The sequence below is a fragment of the Thermobia domestica genome, chromosome 7 (genome assembly GCF_964235325.1).
Source record: "Thermobia domestica chromosome 7, izTheDome1.hap1.1, whole genome shotgun sequence".
Lineage (NCBI taxonomy): Eukaryota > Metazoa > Arthropoda > Insecta > Zygentoma > Lepismatidae > Thermobia > Thermobia domestica.
Genome location: NC_137460.1, coordinates 44,450,545 through 44,462,099, shown reverse-complemented (window position 1 = coordinate 44,462,099; position 11,555 = coordinate 44,450,545). Strand labels below are relative to the sequence as shown.

General features: G+C 33.4%; 1 long non-coding RNA gene across 3 annotated transcripts in view; it reads left to right on the top strand.

Annotated features, from left to right (window-relative positions):
- The window catches only part of LOC145690040 (uncharacterized), a 404,449-nt gene continuing 392,894 nt past the window's right edge, over window positions 1-11,555 (top strand). Inside the window, exon 1 of one of the 3 annotated variants that reach the window (XR_014132147.1) lies at window positions 1-263. This is a non-coding gene — a long non-coding RNA (uncharacterized LOC145690040). The remainder of the gene's footprint in view (window positions 264-11,555) is intronic. The other 2 variants (XR_014132145.1, XR_014132146.1) reach the window with 2 other exon arrangements.

Below are 11,555 nucleotides of genomic sequence, written 5' to 3'. Positions count from 1 at the left end.
TAAGGTTCAGTGTAACTCGAAAGGGGTTTCTATTGACACAGTTTGTCTTTTACTTCCGAAGTGATTAGGCGAGATTTTTTAAGTTTCTACGTTTCGGTTGCCTATTATTTATTTGTCTATAACAGTGATATATTATTTTTTAAAAAAAAAAAATAATTTGCGAAGGATCTCCATAGAACCTACACTATTTTTTTTTTAGCCGATTGCTGAAGCTACAATTACAAATTATAGTTGAATTTCGACTTGATTCAGGAAAGATTTTGGTGAGTATACCACATTAAATTATAATCATTGTGTTGTAACTATGTTGCTAAAATTCTTGGTAATGCAGTCTTCAAGGAACCTTTTACACAATATCGAAACAATAGGGCTCCCCCCTTTTAAAATTTCACCGACGCCCTTATTCCAGAAATTGGTGGCCTGGAGACACTGTATAGTTTAGTGGTTAGAGCGTTGGACTCACACCCGCGTGGTCCTGGGTTCGATTCGAGTCCCAGTGCTTCCCAATATTCGGCGTCCACCCAGAGTCATGAGGCAAACTGGTGAGTCATGTGAATGTATAACGTGATTGTCACTAGATCTAGAAAGCTCCCAATAGGCTTCTTAGATAGGCCTGATAGGTGTCCATCTCTAGGCTGGACGTAATTCAGTCTGTCACTAACAGATGGCGTTAGAACAGCTCAGGCCCACAGGGGGCTGCTATGCCAAGTGATTTGGCAGCCCGGGCCGGTGGTGTGGTCCTGTAATCCATCTTTTACAGGATGCGACTTAGTGTGTAGGGATGCGCACGAGACAAGATTTGTGGCTGTCTCGACTCGAAAATGTGCCGTAAAAGTGATGTCTTGACTCGAAAAATGTATATTTCTCTATTGGAAGAGCCGTGTCTCGATTCGAATTTTGCCAGGAAAATCCTGTCTCGACTCGTCTCGTGCGCATCCCTATTAGTGTGGTAGGAAGTGGCCTGCACTGTTAGTGATTTTGCATGCTAGTCTGTGCATCCGTCTATTGTATTCGGTTTTAATTCCGGTCATAGTTCGATGCCCACGCTAATAGTAGGTTCCGTCCTTCATGAACTCGGTGTTGTATGAGGGCGCATAACAGAAAAAAAACCAGAACTCCGTAAATTAAGAAGTCCGGAGTTTTCAATATGTTATCAAATTTCTAATAGTTTTACTTCCTTACAGCCATGGATGAAACGAATCTCTTCCGACATGACTTTTGCACCTGTTATCTGGGTCCCAGATTCAGCGCCTCAACAATAAGTGTTTGTTTCGACTTTTATCCATCTGTTGAAACCGGAAATGGTGAAAATCTACGTTTATTCGATTACAACACTGATCACATAATGGGTAAAACTGAAATACAGGGTGGACCAAAAGTCAGGTAAGGGTTATAACTATGAATAACTTTTTTGGTTTATCATTAGTTTCCATTCATATTTCACACACTTAAAGACCAAGGATGGGAAATTGTTTACACTTATATGTAGAATATAATCTCAGGTATCCGCCTTATGGGCCTCACAGATACGGGTCCTGTTTAGCACATGGTTCATGACAGAGGGCAACACTTCTGGTCGAGTGCCCATATTTCTGCACGAATAGTGTCCTTGAGCTGCTACATTGTTTGTGGTTTGTATACACTTTGTCCTTCAGATAGCCCGAAAGAGAATAATCAAGAGGAGTAAGCTCAGGGGAACGGGAAGGCCAGTTTATGTCAGTGTTTATCGAGATGATGCGATGGCCGAAAATGGTCCTCAGAAGTCTAGTCCTTACCGTGTGTGCTGTAGCCTACTCTTGTTGAAACTAAATCTCAAGCATGTTCTCCATTGCAAGACGCACAATAGTCTCGATTATGTTTCGATATCGATCACAATCACTGTTGCACCAGTTGGATTTTGTAAGGATAGAGATGCAAATCGATTTTCGGAATTCACCGAAGTGACATCCCAGCCAACTCCAGCTGGCCAGAAGGTCTTTTGTGTTGAAGTTCCTGCATCTCACTCTTTTGCACTCGTTCGATGTTGTCTTTTGAACAGCCGACCATATCTATACACAGCCTGTATCTGTGAAACCCATAATGGCGGACACTTACCTGAAATTATATTCCACACACACATAAGTGTAAACCATCTCTCATCCTTGGTCTTTAAGTCCTTGAAATATCAGTGGAAACCAATGATAAATCAAAAAGTTATTTACAGTTATAACTCCTTCGTGACTTTTGACCCACTCTGTAGTTAGTGACAAGCAGATTTTTTAAAGTAGTATATGGATTTAGTACTATCTCTGATTTTTTAAAATAAAAAAATGCAACCAGATGTGGTATACATCAATTACTACTTCCGGTTTTAATGTTAATCCCCATAGAGCGAAAAACAGTAAGAGATAACGGGTAAATGGCTCTTTGATATGGATTCACCTTCCGAGGGAAAAAATCTACCTTTGATCTTATTCCTGTATTGCAAATTAGTAGTTATGGATGCACAACTTCAAGTTCCAGTATTAAATTTACAATAATACTCTTGAAGTCTACAATACCAAACAAAACTCACTTTGTTTTAAATAAGCGTCTGGTTTTTTGATGCGCATTTATATTTCCTAGGTAGTATAAACCAGGGGCGGATCCAGGGGGCGTTGCTTCCCCCAGAAGAGGAAACTTCCATATTTTATATATATAAATAAAACCCGTCCCAAAGTTTGGAGCTCTTAAAAGTATCTCTAAGTAGCAGTATTACAACTCATCGCCCCCCCCCCCCCAGAAGTTCGTATTGGAGATCCGCCTCTGAAATAAACAAACATAAAAAGTACCTCATAAACATATCTTGTGTGAATTTCTACAGTTTTATTTGTAACGGAAAGATCAGCCTCTTCTAGAAGAAATCCAGTCATATAAAATGACCATCCAAGTGACAAGCAATGCCTTTAATCCTGGTTCCTGTTAAATGTTTGAATTTAATGTAAAAATTAAAATTGGAAAAAGATTAAATAAATTAAAATTCTGGTTATTTTGAAACGCTAGGAGACTTCTTCTTCACTGCTATGAATAATGATATAGCTATGCCTTGGTGGATTGTCTTTTTATTATTATTATCATTCTTTTCTATATCTGCGGTCACCGTATGTTAACCACTACAAACTCGTATGCCCTAAAATCAAATCAGATCCTCTCGCATTAGGAATAAGCACTGGCGCAAATCCCAGGGGGATGAGGGGGACATGTCCCTTCCAATCTTGGAACTGGGGGGACTGTTCCCCGCCGCCAATAATCTGATTTGAAATGTGTTTTGGGGGGAAAAAGTGTGATGATTTGCCACAAAGGAAAGTGATATGATATTGACGTCCCCAGAATAGGCCTCAAATCTGCGAATGTTGAAGACAACTCTGCTCCTCTGATCCTCCACAGCATTGTTTTTCAACTTCATAAATATTTTGAGCATCGCTTAACAAAAAAAAAAAAAAAAATGAAAAAGAAAAGAAAAGAAATAAAGAAAATAAAAAAAAGAAAAAGACAGAAAAGGTCTTGCTTGTCCCCCAATATTGAAGACAGATTTGCGCCGCTGGAAATGAGCGCTCTATACACGTGAGCCACATTCAACACAATAATAAAAATAAGCAATTTTTTGAATATCGCAGACAGGTATGATAAAGAAAAGTAGAGAAAAAGTAGTAGGGAAAAAAATAGTTTTGAATGTCTGCTCTTCCTTATGTAAATAGTTTAACTTGCTTAAAGAAGGTATCGTTCAACGTTTCTGCACCAAGTTTTGGATGTCCACTCGTCATTATATAAATAAGTTAACTCGCCTAGAGAAGGTATCGTTCAAAGTTTCTGCACTAAGTTTGGGATGTCCGCTCGTCCTTATATAAATAAGTTAATTCGCCTAGAGAAAGTACCGTTCAACGTTTCTGCACTAAGTTTTGGATGTCCGCTAGTCATTATATAAATAAGTTAACTCGCCTAGAGAAGGTACCGTTCAAAGTTTCTGCACTAAGTTTTGGATGTCTGCTCGTCCTTAATAAATGTGTTAATTCGCCTAGAGAAGGTACTGTTCAACATATCAGCACCAAGTTTTAACTTAGGATTTTTATAAGACTCTGCAGGTGTGTTTTTCGAATTTTCTTCCTATCTACAAAATTAAGGTTAGTTTACTGAAGGATAAACAATTTTGTTTATAATTCATACATCAATATTTTAAAGATAATCCTGTACTGTGGTATAAGTCACTTCTCTGGGAAAAATCTAGATAGGACAGTTTATTCTTGGGAGTTATTGTTTCACGGACGATTTTCTCAAAAACAATCTCAGGCAATATTGTTCATATTTCATAAATAAATGTTTCAGTAATAACCTGACAATATAGCATAATTCATTTATCCTGAAAGATATTCACAAGGAGTAGTTCACTCTTTGGGATGTTTATTGGACGATTTTTTCCCAAGAATGACGCAGGCGATTTTAAACTGACAATATATCGTAACTAATATGTTCTACAAAAGTCACGAAGGTGTGAGATGTTTCTGATCGATTTTTCTATAATAATAATAATAATAATAATAATAATAATAATAATAATAATAATAATAATAATAATAATAATAATAATAATAATAATAATAATAATAATAATAATAATAATAAAAAGACTCAGATGATTTGGTTTACATTTCACTTTTAAAAATTATTAATAACTTTATAAAGTTATATAAAATTTAACTTTTGCCCGCCGCTTCTCTCCTATCCGTTTTAAAACCTTTTTTTTTTTTTTTGTACTCTCTTTGTCCATTTTATCTTTTCTATCTTCCTTCAAACCTACATTTCGGATCTCTCTAAATATTTCTCCTCTAACTTCAGTAGTGTTCAAGTTTCTGAACCATATAGTCCAATATTCCATATATAGCACTTGACCAATTTCTTCCTTAGTCCAATACTAAGGCTGCTGGTTAAGAGTGATTTCTTGTGAAATGCTTCTTTGGCTATGTCAATTCTTGAAATGATCTATTTGGTACAGTAAGCGTCTCTCGTCAAAATACTTCCCAGATATTTAAAATTATCGACCTTTTAAGTTCTCTTAGTTCCACTCTGACCTGTAAGGGCACGTTTCCACGGGTTAAGAAAAAGTATTATAGGTCGTAACAAGCACTCCTAATACAGTCACTAATTATAATTTATGCATTTGGTTGTATTTTATAAATATAGCCGATAATAGTCGTAAAAGCAGTAAAAAATATCACCTTTTACTGTATTTTTGGAGAAGCTACTTTTAATGGAAAAGTTTGTTCCCTTTCTCCTTTCGGATTACTGATATTCTGAAAGACACAACAGTAAAATATATTCTGAAACTTGTTTTTGAAAGGTTTCTAAGAAATAAGGATTACGTAGATATCCAGCCTATCCACGAAAGGTGAATTTAATATTAACAGCATAAGAAGAACATTGCTTCTATGCGGTAAAGTTTCAAAATAGACAGGTGGCCAACTTATTAACCCCTTACCGCATGCCGTGCCATATGAATATGGCACATACCCTTTTTACACTATAGCTTTTTCGTGATTTATCAAAGGCACTAAATGACTGTTTTGTCTGCTGTGTGAGATATTGACGTGTATGAATAAGAGATGTTGGTGTCATCTGGCATGTTCTTTTTGAGTTGTAAGTGTGTCATTTATGGCACTTACTTATTTCTCGTCGGAATTAAGTGAAAAATCTAAAATTCAAGTTTTAATTCATTTTTCAAGTTCCCATATGAGGATTTTCAATACTGATTATTTTTTTCGCTAAAAGAAAAAAAATCATGCAGAAAGGAGGTAAGTAATAACTAATGTATGTCTTATGGAAAATGTACCTTCCATAATAATATTGTCAAATGTTGTTGCTGGTTTTTATGTTTAAAAAAAATACGAGTAAGTCTGGACTGACAGTTTGTGTGGAGTATGAACTTAAATATTTATATTTTTGTCCTTTCTGCTTGTTCTTTCATGGATGCAATGTTTTATTAATAATAATAATAATAATAATAATAATAATAATAATAATAATAATAATAATAATAATAATAATAATAATAATAATAATAATAATAATAATAATAAAGTAAGTTTGTAGAGGACAACATCGAGTCAGTGAGTTTTCCCGGGTACACTTGTTTCCTCAATCTCATTCTACGAACTCTTCCATCATCCATTCCTTGCCTTATCATCCATTTCCCTTAGGCTAAAGGGCATAATCATGAGACATTAAACTGAATACTACTACTAATACTACTACTATACTACTACTACTACTACTACTACTACTACTACTACTAATAATAATAATAATAATAATAATAATAATAATAATAATAATAATAATAATAAATTATTATTATTAAGTTATGTATGTTATTATTAAGGTAGGTTAGGTTTGTTTTAAATTAGAATTGGATTATTACTCCAGCACGTAAGAATACTGGAAAACATATATGTCAAATTGGAACCACTGGCTGACAGGAGAAATTTAATTGACTCTGTATTTGTAGAAAAGATACTTGACAACCAATGTAACTCGGACTGTATTTTTAAATATGTGGAATTTAGAGTTCCAGTATACGGTTATATATACGTATATATATATATATATATATATATATATATATTGCAATCACATGACATGAACTAGAATTTTAATCTCTAGACTTTTAACAAACTATAATAGACATATATCTTAAAATGTGACTTTATTTTAGAATTTTTAAATAACGTAGTAGTTGTTTTTATCTTTACTTTAAATTTTTTACGTCTCAGTGTTTTAGGAATTCACATAGACTACACTGTCAGAATTTATTATTTATTATCAATTCATGTTAAAAAGTTAATTATTATTTATCTCTTTCACTATAATATTGTGTTACAATAACGTTTACAAATGCTTTGTTAGGCTACTTTGTTAGAAGATGAAAAAATAATCATTACTCTTATAATTATGAATATTTGCTAAATTATTGGAGACTCCAAAGTCTGTTTGATAGAAAAAAAATCGTCGATAAAGCATTTATTCAAATAGTATTAAAAAATAACTATTGTAGCCAATATTGTCTAGAAAATGTACATATAAGAATATTAAATTATAGAAGAAGAAATCAATCGACGATGGCTCCGTTAAATTCGAAATCGGAGATAGCCTATTACCGCAAAAAGAGTTACAAAATGTTGCAATTTAAACTGACTGACTCTAATCATATATTTCAAAAATCTTACAGAATATTCATCACATAGATATTAAATTTATGACAAAGAATCATCCGACGATATTTAAAAAAATATATATATTTCATGAATATTAATTAAATATGTGTAAGTCGGGTAGTGAGCAATTGCTCTCCCCAAATGACGTCCCTGTTCGTGTAGCCTCGATACTAAAAAAAAGAAGATTAAACTTGAATTAATTTAATTAAATGTTGCACAGATATGGAGATTGTTGTTTATACAGTTCCAGCTATCTATTATACGATATATTGTATGTACCTTTTGTGTTACATTTAGGATTCTCTACGGTATCTGGCATTTGTTTCTTTACGTTTGAACAAAATTCCCTTAAGGTTGGTGTAAAGAGACAATCTTTGCCGGTAGATGTCACTACAGTCTTCGTATCTCTCTTACGTATTTTTTACCTTTCATGAAAATTAACGATTTATCTTACAAATTTCAGCCTAGAGACTTCAGATTTTTAAAGAAGGAACTTCATAACCTATCGAAAGCAACAATCCGTGTCGATTTTTTTATTTAAACTCTTCTTCATTGCTGAAACAGTTATATTGTCAAAGGTTTGGACATCCATTTCAAAAATCAAGCCATTTCAACAATGAAGAAAATTCTGAATAAAAAATCGGCACGGATTGTTGCCTTCGATAGGTTATGAAGTTCCCTCTCTAAAAATTTGAAATCTAGGTTGAAATTCATAAGAGAAATCGTGAATTTTCGTGAAAGGTAAAAAAAATACATGAGAAAGATACGAAGACTGTAGTGACATCTATCGGTAAAACTTATTTCTTTAAACCAACCTTAACGTAACTCTATTTGTATTATAATAAAAATAATAATTAACTCTATAGCCTATGGAACCCGGAGGTTCAATGCCGCGTTCACAAAAGCTCTCCACTGACTTCTAGCCTTAGCCAATTGGATCCAGTTTCTACTTTGTATTCCTATTTCTGCGAGATCCATCTTAAAATTGTCCTTCCATCTACGCCTAGGTTTTCCTAATGGTCGTTTTCCGATTGGTCTTCAAGCTAAGACTTTGAAAACGTTTCTACTTTCTTCCATCCTGGCTTATATGACCTGTCCACCTGATCTTCCTAGGCTTGACGACCCTAACAATGTTTGGCAAACCGTATAAATTAAGTAGTTCCTCGTTATGAAGTTTCCGCCATTCCCCATTCCCGATCCTCTTGGGTCCAAATATTCGTCTCAGGCTCTTGTTCTCAAATAAAAATAATGAAAACATTATAAAACTCAGTGATCATTGTGACATCATGTATGTGGTCCCTAATTACACCTATTCCTCATAAATATGCACCCATTTTGTTCAAACTTTTTATTCAAACAGTCGTTCTACTTGTGCTGAAGGCTAAAATTTCTTACCTTTTATAAAATGAAGAAAAAAAATTCTGCTACATTCTAAAAGATAAACAAAACAAAAAAATGTTTGAATAAAATACACACTAGAAGAAGGAAAGGAAAATCTCTATTATTAGATTTTTTTTTATTGAACATGATTATGTAATAAATTTTCTTTTACAGAAAATAATAAGAAAACTGCATATATTTACAAGAAAGAACATCCATAATTTACTTATTAAGTACATGCATGCTTTCTTTAAATTTCAAAAAGGTACCTCCGCCCAGCTGTTCTAAAGTCAATAAAGGCAAAAATATCTACTTTTAACTATTATGCTCTTAAGTACATATATATATAGCAGCTACTAATCACTAAGAACAAGGAAGAGAAGTTAAGTATTAAGTAGCCATTTTGTTTTTGTAACGACATTTTGTATATCACAGGGCTGCAGGCCATGTGTATCACATGAAAGAAATACTTCATAATTTTTGGTGCTTCCCAATTTTGTGGAACTACGAGAGAGAAATACTTATCATCACTTTTATAAACACGACATTATAAGAAACATTTTTCCCTTCTTGTAATTCTTGCCTGATTCTAAAGCAGGGGAGGTGGGGTGGAGGAAGGGATTATACACAGCAAGGCAAAAACGTTTTCTGCCAGAAACACTATAAAAACAGTAATTGAAGGCAATAAATAAAGCGTTAATTGTTTGGTAAGAGCGTTTCTAACATGTTTTCCTATGAGGTAAACACATATTTAAGTAGTTAGTATGTGTGCATAAAATATGTATGGTCATAGCTTTTAAACAGACCTACCTAGAAGACATTTTTTTCCTTTTAGTAAAATATAATAACAAAAATAATAAGAGAGGACAAAAGGCTACAGGCAATTTTGATAGTTTTCACATACACACACACAAAACTTGAACACCAATAACCTATATGTATTTTACCATCGTTATATGCATATGCATTGTATATGGAACATACATGTATATGATTATTTTAGTTTGTTCCGACGTAAGATGTCGAAAATTGTCCTTAGGCTTATATGTACATTATAAGTAAAAGTTTTATTCTTTTTAATAACATTATAAAAGTGAATATGATACTGTGACGCGGATCGAAGGGGGGCTACAGGGGCTATAGCCCTCCTTGACGTTCAGGTATACACTGGATAACATGTGCTTCAACCCTACTTTCTTTACACTGGATAAAGCGGTAAACTATGGTTTAACCCCTCCCTTGATCATATCCTGGATCCGCGGATATGTGTGTAGGCTTAGGCCTATACTATATCAGCGATTTTTAAAAGCAGTACTATATACTACAGTGGGTTGCATAAATAGTACTGTCTAAATCAGATACAAACGGAAAGTTGGCTAACAAAGTAAGATACATTTGTAATTATAATTTATCACGGAAGTGAGTTATTTTTGAGACAAACAACAGTATTGTTTTTTCTCTATTGCGGTACGTTTCTGTTTTTGAATCTCTCATATGGTTAAAGTTCAGTGGTAAATGTCCCCTCGAAAATTCGACGTTTCCGTTTAGGTGTCTTTTAGATTCCAAATAACACGAACTCATAATTCAGAACGGACCACATACCATATTACTGGATACTGACCGTAGAATACACGATAAAGAGATTATGTGTAGTTTATTCCACCTGGAAATAGAGCACATCATGAGTTTTCTGGATACAAAGCTTTAACTTACTTCTCAGAAACTGGATCCCCTTTACGAATATTAGATCACTAGGAAAAAGGTGGGGTCCTTTTTATTATGCCCTTCGATCGATTTTCTGGTAAAAGATTCATAAATGACACACTTAGTTATTTCATAGCATTGACTCTCAAATATTCATTTCGCTATGCCCTAATGATTTTAATCGAAATCGTGAAAGAAAAGTATCGTTAGATTTAGAACGTTGTAAAAAATAAATAAATAAATAAATAAATAAATAAAAAGCACGTAATAAACTTTTTCGCTCCAAATATCTTAAACTAAATTGTGATACTGCAATTATTACTAAAATAATTACTATTAGTAAAATACGAACAAAATTGTAAGGTGTTTTCGGAGAAACATCTTCCGAAGAAAATTTACTGCCCAAAAGTAAACTGCTCCTTGCTTGTAGATTTTTGTTTTCACGAGAAATGACTTATGCCATATATATATCGGTTATTCATGAAATATTTGTTTATGAAATGTAAACAAAATTACGTGAGTCGTATTTGGGAAAATATTTTTTTTAAAAAAATAGCTATACTTTGTGAATATTTTTATTAGAAGTGATTTACGGAACGTTTGAAATATTTATTTATGATATATGAAAAAAATCGCCTGAGTCGTTTTGGAGAAAATCGTCTCCAAGAGTAAACTACCCCTTATGAATTTTTCAGCGAAAATGAGTTACACCATATTGTAAGGGGCTTCGAGGTTACTGTCCTTCATGGCATTCATTCTTCGTGAGTTACGTGGCTTTTGCCTCCAAGATTAATGCCATTGTGACTTTTCTTTTTTCCTAAAAAGAACTGGTGTTTGTCAAGAGCGTAAAATTAATCACGATTGAATCCGTAAAGTTGGTTAATTAGTACTGCTGTTTAGATATTAGACTGTTAAAACCATTAGGAAATAAATGATCTGATTTGAGCTTAGAGTTACCTTGACAGTCACTTGGATTAGGTGACGACTTCATTAGCTTTAAGATTAAGTATATTTAGTCCAATTATCAGGAATATAATTGAATATACTTAAATATTTATAATTTTGTTTCATAAATCTTGTATTCACTAATATGCACTTCTTTAAATTACGGCTACATCTTTTATCTTATTTTTTCCTTTCAGCAACAAATTTCGGGCATGAAAGTTGTAAATACCATCTTACAATTTTTTAATGCATTGTGATTTTTATATGACTATTTTGTAACTAAATATTAAAACAAATGAGAAC